General features: G+C 36.7%; 1 long non-coding RNA gene across 1 annotated transcript in view; it reads right to left on the minus strand.

Annotated features, from left to right (window-relative positions):
• The window catches only part of LOC123683401, a 66,627-nt gene extending 46,697 nt beyond the window's left edge, over positions 1 to 19,930 (minus strand). Inside the window, exons 1-3 of the long non-coding RNA XR_006747973.1 lie at positions 19,599 to 19,930; positions 19,183 to 19,336; positions 18,649 to 18,810 (exon numbers count right to left, since the gene is read on the minus strand). This is a non-coding gene — a long non-coding RNA (uncharacterized LOC123683401). The remainder of the gene's footprint in view (positions 1 to 18,648; positions 18,811 to 19,182; positions 19,337 to 19,598) is intronic.

Here is a 19,930-nt window from a genome sequence, read left to right on the forward strand (position 1 = left end):
AAAAACACTTTTATTCATTAAACTTATTATATAAAATAACCGAGAATATCGATTTTTTTTAAGTAGAAACATGAATTAAATTACTATAAATTTTAACAAAATGAAAAAATAAAGTTTCTCAATATTAAGAAACCTCCAGCCTCTGTTTGATTTTATAATTTTCCATCCAGGATCTAAGACACATGAAGCATCTTATAGATTTGTCGATACTGCGAGTTGCAAGTATCTGGATTTAAGCAAGAATATACTCCTTACTGGATTCCTTACAAGGCATTGTCACTTCAGCAGGAATCACCTCATGAAAATGAATCTAGCAGAAAACGAAAAGTATTGCTATTATAACCATTTTGAATTGTGTCATTCGTATTGGGAAACCCTATATAATTCTTTCAAAATGCCCCAATTGATCAAACGGTTATTATTTGACTGTAATACATTCCCGAACCTTTACTGAATAAATTCCTCGAAGTAGTCAAATATGTACCTTGCATTCATGAATTCTATCGTCAAATAAAAAAATTTCATTTAATTTCCCCTCTCCAATCCGTTGGAACCGAGGTTGGAACCAATCTCTTATCACACGGAAAGGACGGAAGCAAGTAAAAGAGAGAAACATCCCAGGCCATTCTGGCCACGTCTACCGTAAATCAATGCAAAAATGCAGATGTTCAAGAAATACACGATTCTAGGTACTCGCATTCCATTAAGTTTCAAATTTGTGCACCTAATTGCAGGCGCAAATGCAAAACGAGCTCGACTCTGTGGAAGATTCACAACAAATTATTGCAGGCGATTTGAATACGCTCAGCTGCATACAGCGCGGCCCGGAATTCACTTCTTCTTGTCGGGGGATGATTTGAGGGAGCGGGTTTAAAGTTTGGATGTGCACGCTCGGATTGCGATGGTTTATTTTTTGGAGTGGAATGTATCGGGGGAGAAATACGAGGGTGTTAAAATGTTGCGGATGAATTTGAACGTGTTGTATTTCTTGCTTTGTGTACTTTTGAATCGGGGGATGTTTTCTGAATGGGGTTCGGGATAAATCCTTGGTATTTACAGCTTTTGGAGGACCATGTATTATTCTGGAAAATGTGTTTTCTTCTCGATTATCTGATTATCTAGCTCAATACTAGGAATTGTAGTTACGTTAGGGGGATTCATCACGTCACTCAATATCTCATAAATTAGCTCTGCTGAAATTGCGTGTTAACAAAGCTTTAAAAAATAGGTCTTTAATAAATAACTTTCTTAGCTATTAGGCCAATTGAAAAGTCCCCGTTCTGGTGCTCAGCTGACGGTGCTAGTATCAAATGCAAATGATTTTTAGTTAGTACAAACCTTCAAACGGTACGTGTCAAAATTTGAAGCAGTCCGACCATTAGTTTGTGAGATATTGCGTTGAGTGTGTAGCTACTTTTGTTATTTAAAAAAATTGAAAAAAAAAGAATTTCGTGTGCTAATCAAATATCAAGAAAAATTTTGGCTTGATGGAGAGTTTCCGAGGTCTGCACCAGGAAAATCAACCATCATTGATTGGTATGCTAAGTTTAAACAAGATGAAATAAGCACCGAAGATGGCGAACACAGTGGACGCCCAAGAGATGTTGTCACCGACGAAAAAATCAAAAAATTCCACAAAATAATTCTGAAAATTTGAAAATTTCGTAAAGTGAAGTTGATCGAGATAGCAGACATTGTGAATATATCTTCTGGATGTGTACATCATATCATTCACGAATATTTGTACATGAGAAAGCTGTGTGCAAAATGGTTGACGCGCGAGCTCACAATCCATCAAAAGTAAAAAAGTGTTAATGATTCTAAGCAGTGTTTGAAACTATTTAAGGGCAATTAACCTGAATTCTTGCGTCAATATGTGACAATGGATGAAACATGACTCCATCATTTCATTCCGAATTCCAATCGACAGTCAGCTGAGTGGATTGCACACGATGAACCGAATTCAAAGCTAGGAAAAACACAACAGTCAGCTGGCAAGATTATGACATCAGTATTCTGGGATGCGCAAGTTTTAATATTCATTGATTACCTCCATAAGGGCCAGACCTTCAACAGCGATTATTATATTGCGTTATTGGATCGTTTAAAGGATGAAATCGTTAAAAAACGTCTCCATTTGAAAAAAAAAGGTGCTGTTTCATCCAGACAATGCGCCGTGTCACAAATCAATGAAAACAATGGCAAAATTGCATGAATTGGGCTTCGAATTGCTTCTGCATCCACCGTATTCGCCAGATCTGGCCCCCAGCGACTTTTTCCTGTTCTCAGACCTCGAAAGAATGCTCGCTAGAAAGAAATTCAGCGCCAATGAAGAAGTAATCGCCAAAACTGAGGCCTATTTTGAAGAGAAAGACAAATCGTACTAGAAAAATGGTAACGAAAACTTGAAAGATCGCTATAATCGCTGTATCGCCCTCGAAGGCAACTATGTTGAATAATAAAATCGAATTTTGCCAAAACAATGTGTTTTACTATGGAAGACCAGGGACTTTTCAATTGGCCTGTTGGAGACGTTGTCTACTAAGGGGTTGAACTTAAAAAAACAGAAACTCCGTTGACAGAACGTGGTAACTTCAACCCCCAAGTTGGTATCAGTCGGCCAACTACAGGGAAAAGTGAAAAATAATCCTCCTTTCAAAAGGGATCCTTCAGAAAGGATTATCTCCGTCAGAGTTTCGGACTGGCTGTATCATATCTCTGTTTCACACCAGCAAATCGTAAATCCGAGTTGTGGAGTGGATGAAATCCAGCGCCAACTCGTAATTAAGTGGAGAAGGCAATGATGGCGGAACAGAGACGGTCGGCCGGTCGGACGGAGACGGAGAAAACTGTTTTTCCGGACTACCGAATAAGATGCGGGGTCGGGGGTGGTTTACATTAACATTTTAATTTTGGGCTCTTTCGTTTTAAATTTTAATTAAAATCCGTCTGGCGGTCTCTAACATTTCATCGCTAATTCGTCGGAATGAACCGCCGAGGAATTTTTTTTCAACCCCCCCGCCATGTTTTTTGGACCCGTCTAGATAATTGAAATTTTGTTTTCCGTTTCGTTCGTTTTCCATTTATTAACGGTCCCTTAATCTGCACAATTGGGTTTAACGCGTACGGGGTGACGGGGGTAGAGGTTCTTCCCCCAAGAGCGTAGATCTTTTTTTTGGAGGGGGTAATCGAAAAAAAATTTTTTACGACATTATTAACTCATATCCATAATGTAAGGAATAGAGGTTTGATAACAAAGTTTGAACCAAATTACTCGAAATAATTTTTTTCATTACCGATTCGATTGTTCTCATCTTATACTGGGTGTTCCTGAATTAGAGTTACGAAGGAAAATGAGAGATTCCTGGGATAATTTTAAGAATAAAAGTCCCATAAACATGAGCCCACAAACGCTTTGTTTTCGAGATACAGGGTGTTTCTTGTAGTCCTACTTTTTTATGATGCTTAACCAGTTCATCGAATCGTTATTAATCTTGGCTACAGAGTTGATAAATAAGTACCAAAACTTTATAAATATGAATTATTTCATTTCTCACAGCTACCTAACTGGGTCTTTATAATAATTTGAATTTTCCTGAGAATTACTATAGAGAGCTGTTTGAATTTTTTTCTCGAAATCGATGCAGATACGACAAAACTACAACAAACCAAAAAGTGTAGTACTCAACCAGAGTTTCATTATAAATTTTCCTAAACTACCTGCGATTCACAAAGAAATAATTCTGAAGGAAAGAAGCGGGCACCCTTCCAGAAAAAATTCGCCCTGTAGTTCTACATTCAAAATTAGGACATCACATGATGAAAACTTTAAATGGGAATATCTATGCCAATTCACTAAATATCTTGTGAAGGGAAGGTGCTATGAGAGAAAATCTTGAACTTTAACACCTGTATCTCAAAAACAAAGCGTTTGTGGACTCATGTTATAGGACTTTTTTCTTGAAATGTTCCGAGAAATCTGTCATTTTCATTTGTACCTCCAATTAAGGAACACCCTGTAGATATAGTCAATTCGAAACTGATGTCTTCACAAGTAAATTGCAATTTGAATGAAACACAATGAATTGTACAACACAGCCCAGACAATTATTCGATGCGAATTACTCAGTTAAGTCCTTTGATAACTACAGTATTGAAATTTCGTGACGAGAATGATACAAAAAACCGAAAACAACGGGTAAGTGTATACCGATGAAGAATGCTATAATTACAGATGGCAAATAAGGGGCGATGCCGAGAAAACGGATATGATAAAGGAAAATGATGAACCTCGGATATAGACGAGCTCGTAGTGCACTAAAAGTACTCATCTTGAAAGCGATAATGAACTCATAAACCATAAAGGGTTCCAATTTTTTACTGACGGGTCGATTTCAAAGGAGAGTAAAAGAAAGTAAAAGAGTTATTGGTTCATTTTTACTAATTCGTCTTTGCGAGATTTCTGAAATTTTATATTTTGAAAATCTGTACCCCCCCCCTATTTCTACGCCCTTGTTCCTCCCTTTACCCTTCCAGGCCGACTTAATAAGGAGACTCGACTTTTACGGTCGGGATGACGTGGTTTATCGCTCGGGAGATAAGCGAACTACGTGGCATAAATCACTAGGCACTTTGAGCTATGTTTGCGCGTAATTACAAATGACTTGACCCTTAACTTCCATTCTTTCATTTGTGCTGGAAAATTCTCTGGCTATATTTCTTCGCGACGGGGTGTTGTCAACGCTACAGTCCTTCCCTAGGCTTCGCGTTTTGTTTGTGGGACTTCTTGGCGAACTGGAATTGATAAATATATTTTGTTCAATTCGAAAACCCTATGTCTTATGTATGTGCATGGGTGGTCCATACTTACTGAACTTGTTTTATTGGTCGTATTGTCTGTTTGTTTTGAAGGCAAAACAGGTTTCAGATATTGTTATCCTTCTGCTTTCATATTGATAGGATAAGCAATAAAATGAAATAAAATTCTTTAATCAGTTTCAAGTTGAGGAAGTATAGGGATCACTTTTAGTATGAACAACACTTCCAGTAGAAAATTCTTCTCCTAAAATGCTTTTAATACCAGCATGATCAAGCCTATCTCTCTTTGAGTCGGCAAGAGATTCATCAAACCAGCTTGACATTTTAACCAACTACTTGACTTGAAAATCAAGCTCGTGAAAAATTCTTACTAGAGCTTGACTTGACTTGATTTTAGATATTTATTGTCTGACTTGATATCAAGCTACTTCATGTTACTGGAGCTTGAAATGCACGCGTCGCACGGCATATATTTCTGTAATCTCGTGGGCGCTTAGACTAAATAAGGGGATTCCTCGATCGCCGAGAGACTGAAGCATTCGCCAGTGTGACTTTATTAGTAGTTTTCTCACATTTCTATGAAATCTATTGGTAGATTTTGGTGGTTTCAAAAATATCTTTACAAACTTGGCGAAAATGGCCAATGGTTTTTTCATCAACGCCAGAATCTTCAGCTCCTGTTGAAAGACAATTTTCCAGAGCTGCTCTTACAGTTACAAAAACACGCAATAGATTAGGCGACAAATCTATAAGATGCCTTATGTGTCTTAGATCATGTATGGAAAATTATGAAATCAAACAAAGCCTGGAGGTTTCTCAATATTAAGAAACATATTTTATTATTTTTATTTTGTTATGATTTATAGTGATTTAACTTATGTTTCTATTTCAAAGTATTTGATATTTTCGGTTATTGGATACAATAAGTTCAAGAAATAAAAGTGTTTTTTTTTGCAGTCATTTTATCCTTGAACCTTTCACCACCAACCCCTTGAGTCAACTTTTCATTCCCCGTTTCGCGCGACAGCGTTGCCAGAGTGCATCAATAAGATCTTAATGCACTTCTCTCTCTCTCGAATCGACCATAAATCGACCTCAAAAATGATCCGGTCTGAACAATTGCCGGCGTCTCGCAATTGAACGTGATATATATACGGGGGCAGGACGGGAAATTAAAGGAGGGGGGCGGCATTAAAAGGGCAAGAAATTCCGCACGTTCGGCTCTAGAGAAATTGAATTTCCAAATTTAGTTGGACGCGTAAATCAGGACCGCGCCAGGCTGCGTCGCGGTTAACCTGAATTTATGCCGATATGCCCGATGTTCATATCCCGGTCCTGAGATGTGACGTCGGGATGCGGGATCATAGTTCAGGGCACCTGTAATTACGGAGAGGGGAGATATTGGACGGTTTCCTTATTCCAAGGATGACAGGATGCTAAAGTGGGTTCCTGCAGGAATGACTTCTCTTGGAATTAGTTTGAAAAACTAATAAAGTTGATACTGCCGGGATGATTTTCATGTTGGAAAATATATACGATGCAACATTGATGAACAAGTTCACATTAAGCGAAGGGCTTCATCTATTTAATAACTTGGTAATAAGCTTAGCATTTTTTTAAATTATGAGAAATTCAGGGAATTGGACGCCCAAAACAGGATGTCACGAAAATAAAAAAAATTCACAAAATAATTTGGAATGACCGTAAAGTAAAGTTGATCGAGATAGCAGCAGACATTGCGAAGATATCATCTGAACGTGTACATCATATCATTCACGAATATTTGTTTATGAGAAAGCTGTGTGCAAAATGGGTGCCGCGCGAGCTCACAATCGATCAAAAGCAACAACGTGTTAATGATTCTGAGCAGTGTTTGAAGATGTTTAAGTGCAATGAACCTGAATTTTTGCGTCGATATGTGACAATGGATGAAAAATGGCACTATCATTTCACTTCGGAGTCCAATCGACAGTCAGCTGATTGGACTGCACACGATGAACCGAAGCCAAAGCGAGGAAAAACAAAAGTCAGGTGGCAAGGTTATGGCATCAGTATTCTGGGATGCGCAAGGTATAATATTCATTGATTACCTCCAAAAGGGCCAGACCATCAACATCGATTAATATATAGCGTTATTGGATTTTTAAAAGGATGAAATCGTTAAAAAACAGCTCCATTTGAAGAAAAAAGATGCCGTTTCCTCAAGACAATGCGCCGTATAACAAATCAATGAAAACAATGGCAAAATTGCATGAATTGGGCTTCGAATTGCTTCTGCATACACCGTATTCGCCAGATCTGCCCCCCCGCGAGTTTTTCCTGTTCTCAGACCTCAAAAGAATGCTCGTTGGAAAGAAATTTAGCGTCAATGAAAAAGTAATCGCCGAAACTGAGGCCTATTTTGAAGCGAAAGACAAATTGTAGTACAAAAATGGTATCGAAAAGTTGGAAGATCGCTATAATCGCTGTATCTCTCTCATAGGCAACTGTGTTAAATAATAAAATCGAATTGTGCCAAAAAAATGTGTTTTACTATGGTAGATCGGGGACTTTTCAATTGGCCTGTTATACCATTTTGCTGGAAGTAAAGTGAGTTAATTTTCTTCAAAAATAAAATTCATTATGATTTTGAACTGGAATATTATATATTGCTCGTCTCAATCGGTATAAAAAATTTCTCAGGATCGGAAACTATGGTAATTTTTCGGTAAAAATGATCGTATTCGAACGGGTCCATTACAGACGCATGGAAAGAATTGCTAATACCACAGGATAGTAGCTCGGACGAAATTCTAATCGAACTTTCATAAAATTTCAGGTAACCACTCCACTTCAACCGTCAATCTCTCACACGATGAACCGTATAAACATTACAAAGAAGACATACTCCATAATCAACACAACAAACCGCCAGCAGAACCGTCCATTATTCCCTATAAAATCCCAATTCCCGGACCGTCCAACAAACCGCGAGAGAAACCCCTATCCGTCCGAGCGTAAAAGTCATCAGTATGATGGCCTCGGCGGGCTTATCGAATCAGCGGGTCGCCCGGCATCCGAGACCCCGGCAAAAATCTCTGATCCGACAGCGCATCGAGCCGTCCTTTGTACCTACCAAATTTGATTCTTGCGGACTCCGGCAATAGGTATCGGGGACTGGATCCTACGGCGCGGGGAAATGGCCCACCAAATTGGATACCTCCGGGTCTCCTTTCTTCGCCGAAATATTGTTATCTCGGTCGCGACACTCTTTCTCCGGCGCGCACAAAGGGTCTCGTATAAGAATTTATTGGATCGCTGTTCGGACACCTGCTACTTGGACGCGTGTTTGTTGCAGACGGGATTACGGTTGACGGGTATGAGATACGGGGAGGGGTAGGACGTCGGGTTTGTTTCCCACAATTCTGGATGATGTGGGTACCTTGGTGAGCGCCCACCCTTTTATGCTGATTGGGAAAAAAAGGACCGTGGTTTTAGTTATTTATCGCGGTTGACTCTTCGCGTTACGTTGTTTTCTTGAAGATGTTGTCAAGAGAATTTTAAGGATATGTCTCTATGAAAAATTAATTTCGCCTAGAAAATGGTAAGAAGCGGAAATGGCAAATACGTTTAACTTTATGATTATGCAAGAGATATAATCTTTGAATCATAACTTGTTCCAAATTTCAAAACTCTATTCTGAGCTTAATTTCGAGTTGATCGCATAATCAGAACCACAGAAAATATCAGAAGATAATGGAAAGAAATTAACCTATATTTCCGTGATTCATCAAACCAAGTAGCTTGACATTTTAATTTAACCAAATATTCGACTTTAAAATCAAGCTCGTGAAAAGTTACATACTTGAGCTTGACTTGACTTGATTTTAGATATTTATTGCTTGACTTGATATCAAGCTACTTAATAACACATGAACTTGATATGCACGCGTCGCACGGCATATGTTTCTGCAATCTCGTGCGCGCTTACACTAAATAAGGGGATTCCTCGAGCGCCGAGAGACTGAAGCATTCGCCAGTGTGACTTTATTAGTAGTTTTCTCAAATTTCTATGGAATCTATAGGTAGATTTTGGTAGTTTCAGAATGATCTTTCCAGACTTGGCCAAAATGGCCAAGGATTTTTCATCAACGCCAGCATTTCAGCTCCAATTTTCCAGAGCTGCTTTTACATTTATAAAAACCCGCAATAGGTTAGGCGACAAATCTATAAGATGCCTCATGTTTCTTAGATCCTGAATGGAAAATCATGAAATCAAACAAAGCCTGAAGGTTTCTCAATATTGAGAAACTTTATTATTTTTTATTTTGTTATGATTTAAAGCGATTTAATTTATGTTTCTATTTCGAAAAAGTTGCTATTATGGGTTCTTTTACTTCATATTCCATCATTTTCCATTGATGTGACACTGCACAATAAAACTGCTAGAAATCAAGTAGCTTGATATGATTCAAGTACTTGATAAAGAAATATTTGACTTGACTTGACTTGAGATTGAAAAACTACTACTTGAAATCAAGTCAAGTTCAAGCCTCATAGCTTGAAAATCAAGCCAAGCTGTGAATCCCTAAGAGAACCGAAGGGGTTGAAATTTGGGTTAAGATTTTTCAATTTAATATAAAATAATTATATCAAGATCCGCCCAGAAATTCGTGTTGATAACTGCATCAGAACCATAAAATATTCACGAAGAATATCGGAAAAAACCTAATATTTCAGCGAATTCATACAATTTTCAAAAATCATCTCTAGTGGGCATAGACAGAAATCGGTTGTTTCGAAGTGAATTTACTAATAAGTATTGGATAGATAAAAAGTTTGATTCCCAAGAATCTGTTCCTTTCCAAAGTAATTCTGCGAATAAAACAACAATGCAACAATAAAAAAACTTATCATTCGATTTTTAAGAAAATTACTCTTCCAAGATATAATCCGACAAGTCTAAAAAAGTACAGATTTTTTCATCCAGCGCCCTCCCCAAATCCAATCAACAAGTGGAGAGCCCCGTTAACGAAGATAGATTCGTCCGTCAACAGGTCTGCCGGTTGTTGTTTTTTTTTCTTCAAGCCCCACAGCGCGAAAATTGATCCTAGCCAGTAGAGTAGATCCCGATCACGGGGCGTAAAACACGGGAACTGGGAAGAGTACGGCAGCATCCAGAATTTGAATAACTGCGCGCAACGTTCGTGAGTAGTTGATCCGAAACGCGTGCTCACCTTTAGATCGTTAAAGGGGGGGCTTATAGCGAAATTAATATCCGGCCTTAGACGACAAACGGCAAACGACAGTTTAATAGGAGCCTCCGCTGCAGGTCGCGACTTGTTCGAAAGCCATTAAAGCAAGGGAGCACTAGCTTTTATTGTGTTACCTCCACGCTTACTCGAGTGTGCTGAGAACGCAAAACTGTTCGCGGGTGACGCGTTTCCGAATTGGGTTTGGAATTTCGAATTGTCTGGTTGGCTCTAGTGGGCTGCTGCAAGTTTCAGCCTATGGTTCATTATTGATATCGAAAACAGCAGAAATTCAGATCAAATTTCTACGAAAGGCTTCAAATTTTGATTTTATATTTACTGAAATCTTGGGTAATATGTCTTGACTTGATTTCAAGTCAAGCTCAAGTCAAGTACGTGAATCATATCAAGCTACTTGATTTTTAGCAATTTTACTGTGTAGTGTCACATCAATAAAAAATGATGAAATGAGAAGGAACCTTGCAAAAAACTCTTTTATTTATTAAACTTATTGTATAAAAGAACCGAAAATATCAACTTTTTTGAAATATAGAAACATAAATTGAATCAGTATAAATCAAAACAAAATGAAAAATAATAAAAAAATAAAGTTTCTCAATATTGAGAATCCTCCAGCCTTTGTTTGATTTTATAATTTTCCATCCAGGATATAAGACACATAAGGCATCTTTTAGATTTGTCGCCTAACCTATTGCGAGTTTTTGTTACTGTAAGAGCAGCTCTGGAAAACTGTCTTTCAATAGGAGCTGAAGATGCTGGCGTTGATAAAAAATCCTTGGCCATTTTGGCCAACTTTGGAAAGAAATTTCTGAAACTACCAAAATCTACCATAAGAGTTCATAGAAATGTGAGAAAACTACAAATAAAGTGACACTGGCGAATGCTTCAGTCTCTCGGCACTCGAGGAATCCCCTTATTTAGTTTAAGCGCGCACGAGATCGAAGAAATATCAGCACAATCAAAATTGCAATTAGTGTAGAATCTAACTAAACATCAAATAGGAAATACTTGCTTATTAATCCTGAACTCTTATCAGATGATATAATAAACGCTAGAATCCAGGATTTTGGTAGTCAACATCAAACACTATACTATTAGAGTAAAATGTAATAAGATTCAGATTTATTTACATTACTTTTTCCCTTCCTGCTCCTGACTCTGCACTTCCTTATGCATAACAGACTAAGGAAATAAGGCAGGACCGTTCTCAGAGTAGAACGTTACATGTTGTCTCGCATGTTTTGCAGTCGTACAAGACAAGTGTGTATAGAAGTCTAATTGGGATCCCAAGTATCAAATGGTTTATCGTGTTCTTGTCTCATCTCATTCTCAGCCACTTTATTCGCGAGATAAATTAATATACCGGGGTAATGTGCATGATGTAGACTCATATTGCCTAGATTCAGACCAGCCTTGTTTCAGTGATAATTTACTTTTGAATCAGTCATAATTTCCAAATATTCTAAATTACTATTACATACAATTCTCTTTATGAATTGAAGAAACAATTCCGTGAGCAACTGCTCTCGTGACAGCTTAGTTATGTAATGTAATTCTAGTTGATTATTGCAGGGAAATTGATTGGGGTACGTATTTTAAATACAAGTTTTCCTGCTTGAGTTACTTAGTTGAGTATGTTCTCTTGTGGAATATCGTAGCCTAGACCTCGGCTAGATACTTATTGTGATGTATGAAATAGTACGAAATGAAGGCCGGTAGCACAACAATTTGCTGGTATTCTTAGTGATTCATCAAGCCGAGTAGTTTGACATTTTAACCAACTATTTCAATTGAAATTCAACCTTGTGAAAAATTACATACTTGATATTACTTGAGCTTGATATGCACGCGTCGCATGGCATATATTTCTGCAAACTCGTGCGAGCTAAGATTAAATAAGGGTATTACTCGAGTGCCGAGAGACTGGAGCATTCGCCAGTAGTTTTCTCAAATTTCTATGAAATCTATTGGTAGAATTTGGTAGTTTCGGAAGTATCTTTCCAAACTTGGCCAAAATGGCCAAGGGTTTTTTATCAACGTCAGCATCTTCAGCTCCTGTTGAAAGAAAATTTTCCAGATCTGCTCTTACAGTTACAAAATCCCTGCAATAGGTTAGGCGACAAATTTATAAGATGCCTGGTCTGTCTTAGATCCTGGATGGAAAATTATGAAATCAGACAAAGCCTGGAGGTTCCTCAATATTGAGAAACTTAATTTTTATTATTTTTGATTTTGTTATGATTTAAAGTGATTTAATTTATGTTTCTATTTTAAAAAAATCAATATTTTCGTTTCTTTTATACAATATGTTTAATGAATAAAAGTGTTTTTTGCAATGTCCAACCAAGTAGCTTGATAATCAAGCCAAGCCGTGAATACCTAGACATTCCCCTCAGTAAAGATTATCCGGCACCCCATCCCCACATTTTGGAGGTCTCTGCCATCCCAATTAGACGATATCCGATAAAATCTTGATCGTCGCTAAATGCCTCCGACTGCACCCGCACTATAAATGGCCAATAAGTCGATAGATGGCATCTCGTTACATCACGATGCGATCAACCCCTTACTCCTCCTAACCCCCCTCCACGTTGATTAATTACCTCACGGTACCCCGATAAACAGTCGAACAACGAACGAACACCGCGTCTGCAGCTAATGGCTGACGCCTCCGCCAACATTGAAATTGATCGATAGAAGTTGAGAGTGTTGCCGGATACAGTCACTTAACGTCTAATCTCCGTTTTTCCATCGTCGAGATTGAAATATGGCCGTTATTGATGGCACGGCCAGGAGATCAATCTCCGCGGACACGCCGAGAGAGAGATCGTTCGGATTATCGTATAGCATCTGACGTATCAACAAGTTTTAGGCGAGTTGATAATGGGAGATTTTCCCTAACACGACTACCGGTGTTAGAGGAACAGGTTTTAAGTCCTGATCGTCGAACAAACTCGTCTTGTCGAGTGCAATTTTTCTTTTTGCAAATTTTTATATTCTAGCCTGCGTTTTTGTTGCTTTCATTTGAAAATGAAGAAAACTTAGAGCAGGTCTTGTTCATAATAATTCTCTCGGAAATGATTTGTTTACAGTTCTTGTTCTGGCAGTATGTATCTTAAAAGTAGAATTATTTTTAAGATACTGTTAGAACTGTTCAACATTTCGGAGAGAACTGTTTAGTTAGTTAATTGAAACAAGAACTGATATAATTCAAACAGTTTCGAAGAGAACTGTTCCCAACGGTTCTGTTTGAAACAGTTCTCTCCAAAATTATTTGTTTGCAGTTCTTGTTCTAACATTATACTAAAAGTAATTCTAGGTATTCAACAATTCACAGAGACCTATTTAGATAATTAGTTAGAACAAGAACTGATATAATTGAAATCATTTTCAGAGAAAACTGTTTAAAATAGTTTTAGCAGTTCTTGCTTAGACTAAGTACCTTGAAAGTAATTCTATTAAAAATAGGCCTTTAGTGGGACATTCTCAACGATTCTGTTTCAAACAGTTCTCTCAAAAATTATTCAAATTATAGAAATTCTTGAGATTACTAACTTTAAAAGTTATTTTATTCAAAATTTTAATAGGCCTCTGCAGGGATGTTGTTCACAGTTCAATTTTAAATAGTTCTCTCTGAAATTATTCGAATTATATCAGTTCTTGTTCGGACTTCGGACTAAGTACTTCTATTCAAAATTTCGGAGGAAACTGTTTGTAACAGAAAAAACTGCTAAGAACGTCTCTGCAGAAGACTGTTTTGAAGGAAATACTTTTGAAATAATTAGTTAGAACAAGATTTGCTATAATTCGAATAATTTCGGAGAGAACTGTTTGAGACAGTTAAATATAGCTGTTCTTATTCAGACTAAGTACCTTATGAGTTCTAATTAAAGTATGTCTCTACGAGGACGATCACAACCGTTCTGTTTCAAACAGTTCTCCCTAAATGTATTTAAATTATAGCAATTCTTGTTCTAAGTATTTCAAAAGTCATTCTATTTAGAATTTAAATAGGCATCTGCATGGAAGTTCTTTACTGATCGGTTTCAAACAGTTCTATCTGAAATTATTTGAATTATATCAATTCTTGTTCTGACTAAGTATTTCTATTCAAAATTTCGGAGGGAACGGTTTGAAAGAGAACTGTCAGGAACTTCCGTGCAGAGGACAATTTTGAAGGAAATACTTTTGAAATAATTAGTTAGAACACGAACTGCTATAATTTCGGAGAGAACTGTTCGAGACAGTTATAGCAGTTCTTGTTCAGACTGAGTACCTTGAAAGTTCTAATCAAAATAGGCCTCTATGGAGGCGTTCTCAACCGTTCTGTTTTAAACAGATCTCTTTAAAATTGTTTTAATTATAAAAATTCCTGTTCAAACTAAATAAGTTAAAATTAATTCTATTCGAAATGAGCCTCCGCAGAGATGTTCGTCACAGTTCTGTTTAAAACAGTTCTCTGTGAAATTATTTGAATTATATCAGTTCTTGTTCTGACTCGGTATCTTGAAAGTATTTATATTCAAATTTCGGAGAGAACCAGAACTGTCAGGAACGTCCCTCCAAAGGAATATTTCTAAAAGAAATACATTTGAGATAGTTAGAACACGAACTGCTATAATTCAAATTATTTTGGAGAGAACTGTTCGAAACTGTTATAGCAGTTCAGACTAAGTACCTTAAAAGTAGTTCTAATCAAAATAGGCCTCTCCGGAAACGTTCTCAACCGTTCTGTTTCAAAAAGATTTCTTTAAAATTATAGCAGTTCTTGTTCACACTCAATATCTTGAAAGTAATTCCATTCTAAATGGGCATCTGCAGAGATGTTCATAACAGTTCTGTTCCAAACAGTTCCTTATACAAAACGTTCGAATTTCAAGCCGTTGTTCAACGATCTGATATCTCAGACTTCCGGTTAAGTTTCTTGTAATCGGAAATACAAGACAGCGATGCCTCATCCTTGAGGGTCGCCACAAGATCCGACCAAAGTGGGTCACGCTCCGAAAGAAATAATTTCCTAGCTGCAGATTCGTCGAATTTCCTCGTCACGTAGCAATTTCAAAAGGACCGTCGCCGAAGAGGTAGAAAACCAATTATCTGATCCCATCACGGACGTAAAGAGGTGTCCTCTCTCCCGCCGCCGCTTCGTCCGATTTCGTTTTCCCGGCCCGGGGTGCGGAAAAACTCATAACTCGGACGGCGCGCGAGAGGGGCGAGAGACAATATCCGATACAGTGTGTTCATTACGGGACCGATGAAGTCGAAGGCAAACAGGGGATTGTTTGTAGTGGGAGCGGGAAATGAAGCGAGTTATGAAATCGGGATGATTGGGGAACCCCCCCCCCCCGTTCGTTATGACCGGTTCAGACGATCGGAGCAGTTCACGGTTCCGGTTCAGTTCAGGTTTCAGTTCAGTTCACGTTTCATTTCAGTTTAGGCGATCAGTTCAGTTCTCATTGCGTACTAGTCATTTTTGTTACTGTGTCAAATTCGTTAGAATTTTGGACTGTAGTTCTGGAAGATACTTTCGTTTATGGTGAATCACAAAATATTTGGAATTTAACCTTCTATCTATCCTTTTTTTATATCACTTTGAAATGTTTTTTCAATCGTATCTTTTTTCATTTCAATGGTGAATCACAAAATATTTGGAATTGAACCCTCTGATGAAAATACATCAGTCTATTTAGAATTTTTCAAAAAACAATGTATTCGTTCTCGTGTATTTCAATTTGAAAATTCAGAATATCAATAAATGAAAATATTACAAAATGAGAAAGCGATAAATGACAATTGTCCTAAAGTATTGTTAATGAAAAATTGGTAATTCCATGTTAATGAAAAAATGTTGGAATTAATCATTGAAAATGAAATGAGAAAGATACGATTGAAAGCCTCATCTAAAATTTCCAAGTGATAAAAAACAACTATAAATTCTTTTGTGGAAAAAATCAGTGAGTCCGAACTGCCATATGAAGGTTTCTTCCGAAAATTGAATGAATCGATCAAGCTATTAACGCACAAAATCAAAATGAATCTGCACTGATAAAACTAGTGTATACACCCTTGGCTAATTGATATTCAAAATTTTAAATCGCTGGTACATCGTATCCACGAACACAACAGTGATAAACATGGTAGAATTACGATCATGACGTCACCGTGAAAACTTCGCAAGACAAAATAATATGGCAATAAATAAATCTCGTTTCCTACAAAATACAAGTCGAAATTCAGATAATCTCGACAGTCATTTCGAGCACGCCTACTTGTACCCCTTCCCAAAGATGTTGGCATGGAAATTGTTCAAATGACCGCATCATTCTATCTTCTTTCAACTAATGGGATTTTATCTCTGTTCCTTGCATTTGATATCTACACTATCGAGACGTATTGTTGCCAAAGCTGTATGTTCGCTCCTTTGATTTTCTTTTGAAAACATTCTAGAGCACACATATAAACAGCTGGCAACAATGATAAACTTTTAGCGCTCCAGTATTATATTCAACCTGCAGATTATTCTGAATTTGAGATTGTACGAACTATCGTATCTGCTATTGCGATGTGACAACGTTACGATATGTATGTGTACCTTTGCCACTACTGATATTCTAGTGATACGTTCCTAAAAATATTCTGCACATCGTTATGGTCGTGTTCACAGTATTTTTGAAACACAAATTTTCAATTTGTAAGGCACGACGGATGGATGATCGGAACCAAATAATCCAAAATTCTAATGAAATGTTAGAACTACCGAAATAAACCACAAAAAGCTTCCAAAGTCATAAAAATTTTTGTCTAACTTCAAATAGATATGAAAATATAATCAATATTACATAAAAAATATATCTATCATCTATGATATGGATTCATTAAATGAAGTGTCACATAATCAAACAATGCGGAAATAGAATCACTGTCATTTAATTTCGAATTGACTGAAACTGAACTGGGAACTGGGAAGTGAATATCACCGTCGAAAAAGACCTTTAGGCGTACGTCTGCACGAGAGTAATCAGAACAGAATGGATGCCGGAGGGCTGCTTCAAGCAGCGATATGTCGTGTCGAATTATTGTTTGATGATCGGGCCCGGATAAGGACATCGTTATTCAGCAAACACACGGGCTTGTAATGATGTTTTTCTCGAATTGGTTCACTGCCAGGTTGAGTGTTGTGTCGTGTCGCCTTCCCAGTTGTTTATTTTTCGACTGTAGGTATATCTCCCCGATCTGAATCAAGTGGACTTTTGCTCGAGATACGCGGGCGCTCTTTTAGATGGTAGCAGGGATAGAAAAAATCGAGAACAGTCAAGTATTAGCACAGTTCTGTGGTCTCTACAGGGTGATTCACCGGGATGGCCTATTAGACGTTTATGGAAAACTAATCATAATTTTGAACTGAAAATTTGCATATCGGGGTTTGAGATAATGATCTTCCTCCCTAAAATATTTTCAGAACTCTACAACTTCCGGTCGTACCGGAAACAGACTACTACTTCCTTATTTCAAATGGCTCACCCAGTATGTTATTGCATCAGTAGATAGCTTTTTTTATGGCAATTTTGGCAATATGCCATACCTTGGGAAAAACTCAACGATTGATGAGTTATTGGGATTCTTATGAAAAAAATGGTAGCGATAGGGACTCACATTTTTTTTAATATTACCGCAGAAAGAGCTTTTTCCAAAAAAAAATTTTTCTTCTTCAATTCCGCAAATACGAAGTATTATAAGACTGTTTGCAGTTTAGGCCAAAAATGTACAGGATGTTTATAAGAAGATCATGAACTTGGACAACTCAAATTCATCAAAACTCAAGATTTTCAAATTAGAACCTATATTTTTTATTATTTCAGTCGATACTACGTCCAAAAATAGTGGGGGTAACTTAAGCAAACCTTATACCTAAAATGAATACTTTAAGAGTTATCGAGGAAGAACTTTAAATGAGGAAAAACCGCTACCTATTCATAACTGTGTGGAGTAGTCTGTGATTTCCGAAAAACAAAGAGAGAAACTAAAATTCAATGTTTTCATAACAAAATTTGACATATCAAGAATTTTAATGAATTATTCGTAATTGAAAATTGTATTGGTTTATGGATTTCTCAACAATCCCAACGAAAAATTAATTAAATTTAGTAGTCCATTTGAAATAAGGAAGTAGTAGTCTGTTTCCGGTATAAGCGGAAGTTGTAGAGATCTGAAAATATTTTAGTGAGAAACATCATTGTCTCAAACCCCAATATGCAAATTTTCAGCTCAAAATTATGATTAGTTTTCCATAAACGTCTACTAGGCCATCCCGTATAAAACACCCTGTATAAAAGTTTAATTGTCGCATGAATGAACGAACGCTCATAAGCTCCTGTCTTCACGTCGGAGCTTTTCGGTTTGATATTAGACGATCGACATTTCGAATGAAAATTCACTTGAAATAACAGGCATATCTGCGAATATACGATTTTCACTTCATTGAAATGAAAATGTACTGAAAGACCACTAGGAATAAAAAACCCAAATGCAAAATTTTGAGATACCGCAGTCTGACTAAACAAAGCAGAGATCAACTTACCAATTCAAGATTTCATCAATCCAGTCTCTGAATTAATTCATATTCCTTATTTTTCTATGAACGAATACCTAGTGCCATCACTGCCATCCCATTGCCTATGGCGACTTTTATCTATACATTTCTCCTTTCGCCTTGTTAACATCTTATATTCGAGTGAAATACCTGCAAGATCATTTAAAATTAGAAATTAAAATATCACAATATCATTATGAAGTTTTCATAATCAACAAGTGTTGTACTGCACCAATCAAATCAGAAAGAAATAAACAAACTAGACTACAATAATACTAGTTAAGTACCGATATGTAATATGAAAGGACTACCGCTTATAACCTCATAAAAAGCTAAATTACTCGACAAATAAACCATAACGCTAATCGAAAAAACACAACATGAAAATTGAATGATAACATAAAAATTTATTTAAATACCTTCCACATATAAAACACATTCCAAAGATTCTGTCAATTTCTCACTATGCACCTTGTGTAATTAGAATTGTTTACTAAAGAATTTTTACAGTTGTTAACTTACTTGAATTCGAATTTTCAATCGACTACTTCCATATTATAACTCAAATCTTCTTACCAATTCACTGGATGATTCAAGATTCTGTTGAACATAGGTTTCTTTATTAATTTATTGTCTCGACTATTCCATCTAAATAGCTTGTATGGGAGTTGAACACCTACAAAGTTATATAGAATTAAAATGGGGGCAAAAAAAGGCTAAATAATTCTGAAGTTTTCATTTTACGAAGAACAAATGCAATAATGAAGATGAGCAATTCTTTGTTTTTACTATTTTTACATCTGACTCGAAAACAGAATTCATGGTAATGCATGCAGCTCTTATAAATTTTCGAAAGAGAAATGAAAATATTCAATGACTCTTCTAAAGCGATCTTTAGGAACTTCATACGAATTATTGAGTAAATTGGAATAACTTACCAGATAATATTCATCTAATATGTACATTTTCTTGATGGAATAACCAGAAAACATCAAATCTGCTTGGAATATTATCAAGACAGAATTTTATTACGTCTTAAAATTATGCAAATCATTGCATTTCAATTGTTTCGAAAGAAATATTTCTATGGACGAATTTGGCGGATGCGCCATTGTTCTAGATTGTCTATGACTTCTTGCATTTCATATTCCAATTGAAATCTTTCTCTATATGCCAATAAGATTCGTCTGATTCTTTGCTGGGTTAATATCTCCAAATTTTCCGCCAATCTTGTCGTTTTATCCATATTTTCTGTCTTGTAAATAGTTTA

Source organism: Harmonia axyridis, chromosome 6, assembly GCF_914767665.1.
Source record: "Harmonia axyridis chromosome 6, icHarAxyr1.1, whole genome shotgun sequence".
Classification (NCBI taxonomy): domain Eukaryota; kingdom Metazoa; phylum Arthropoda; class Insecta; order Coleoptera; family Coccinellidae; genus Harmonia; species Harmonia axyridis.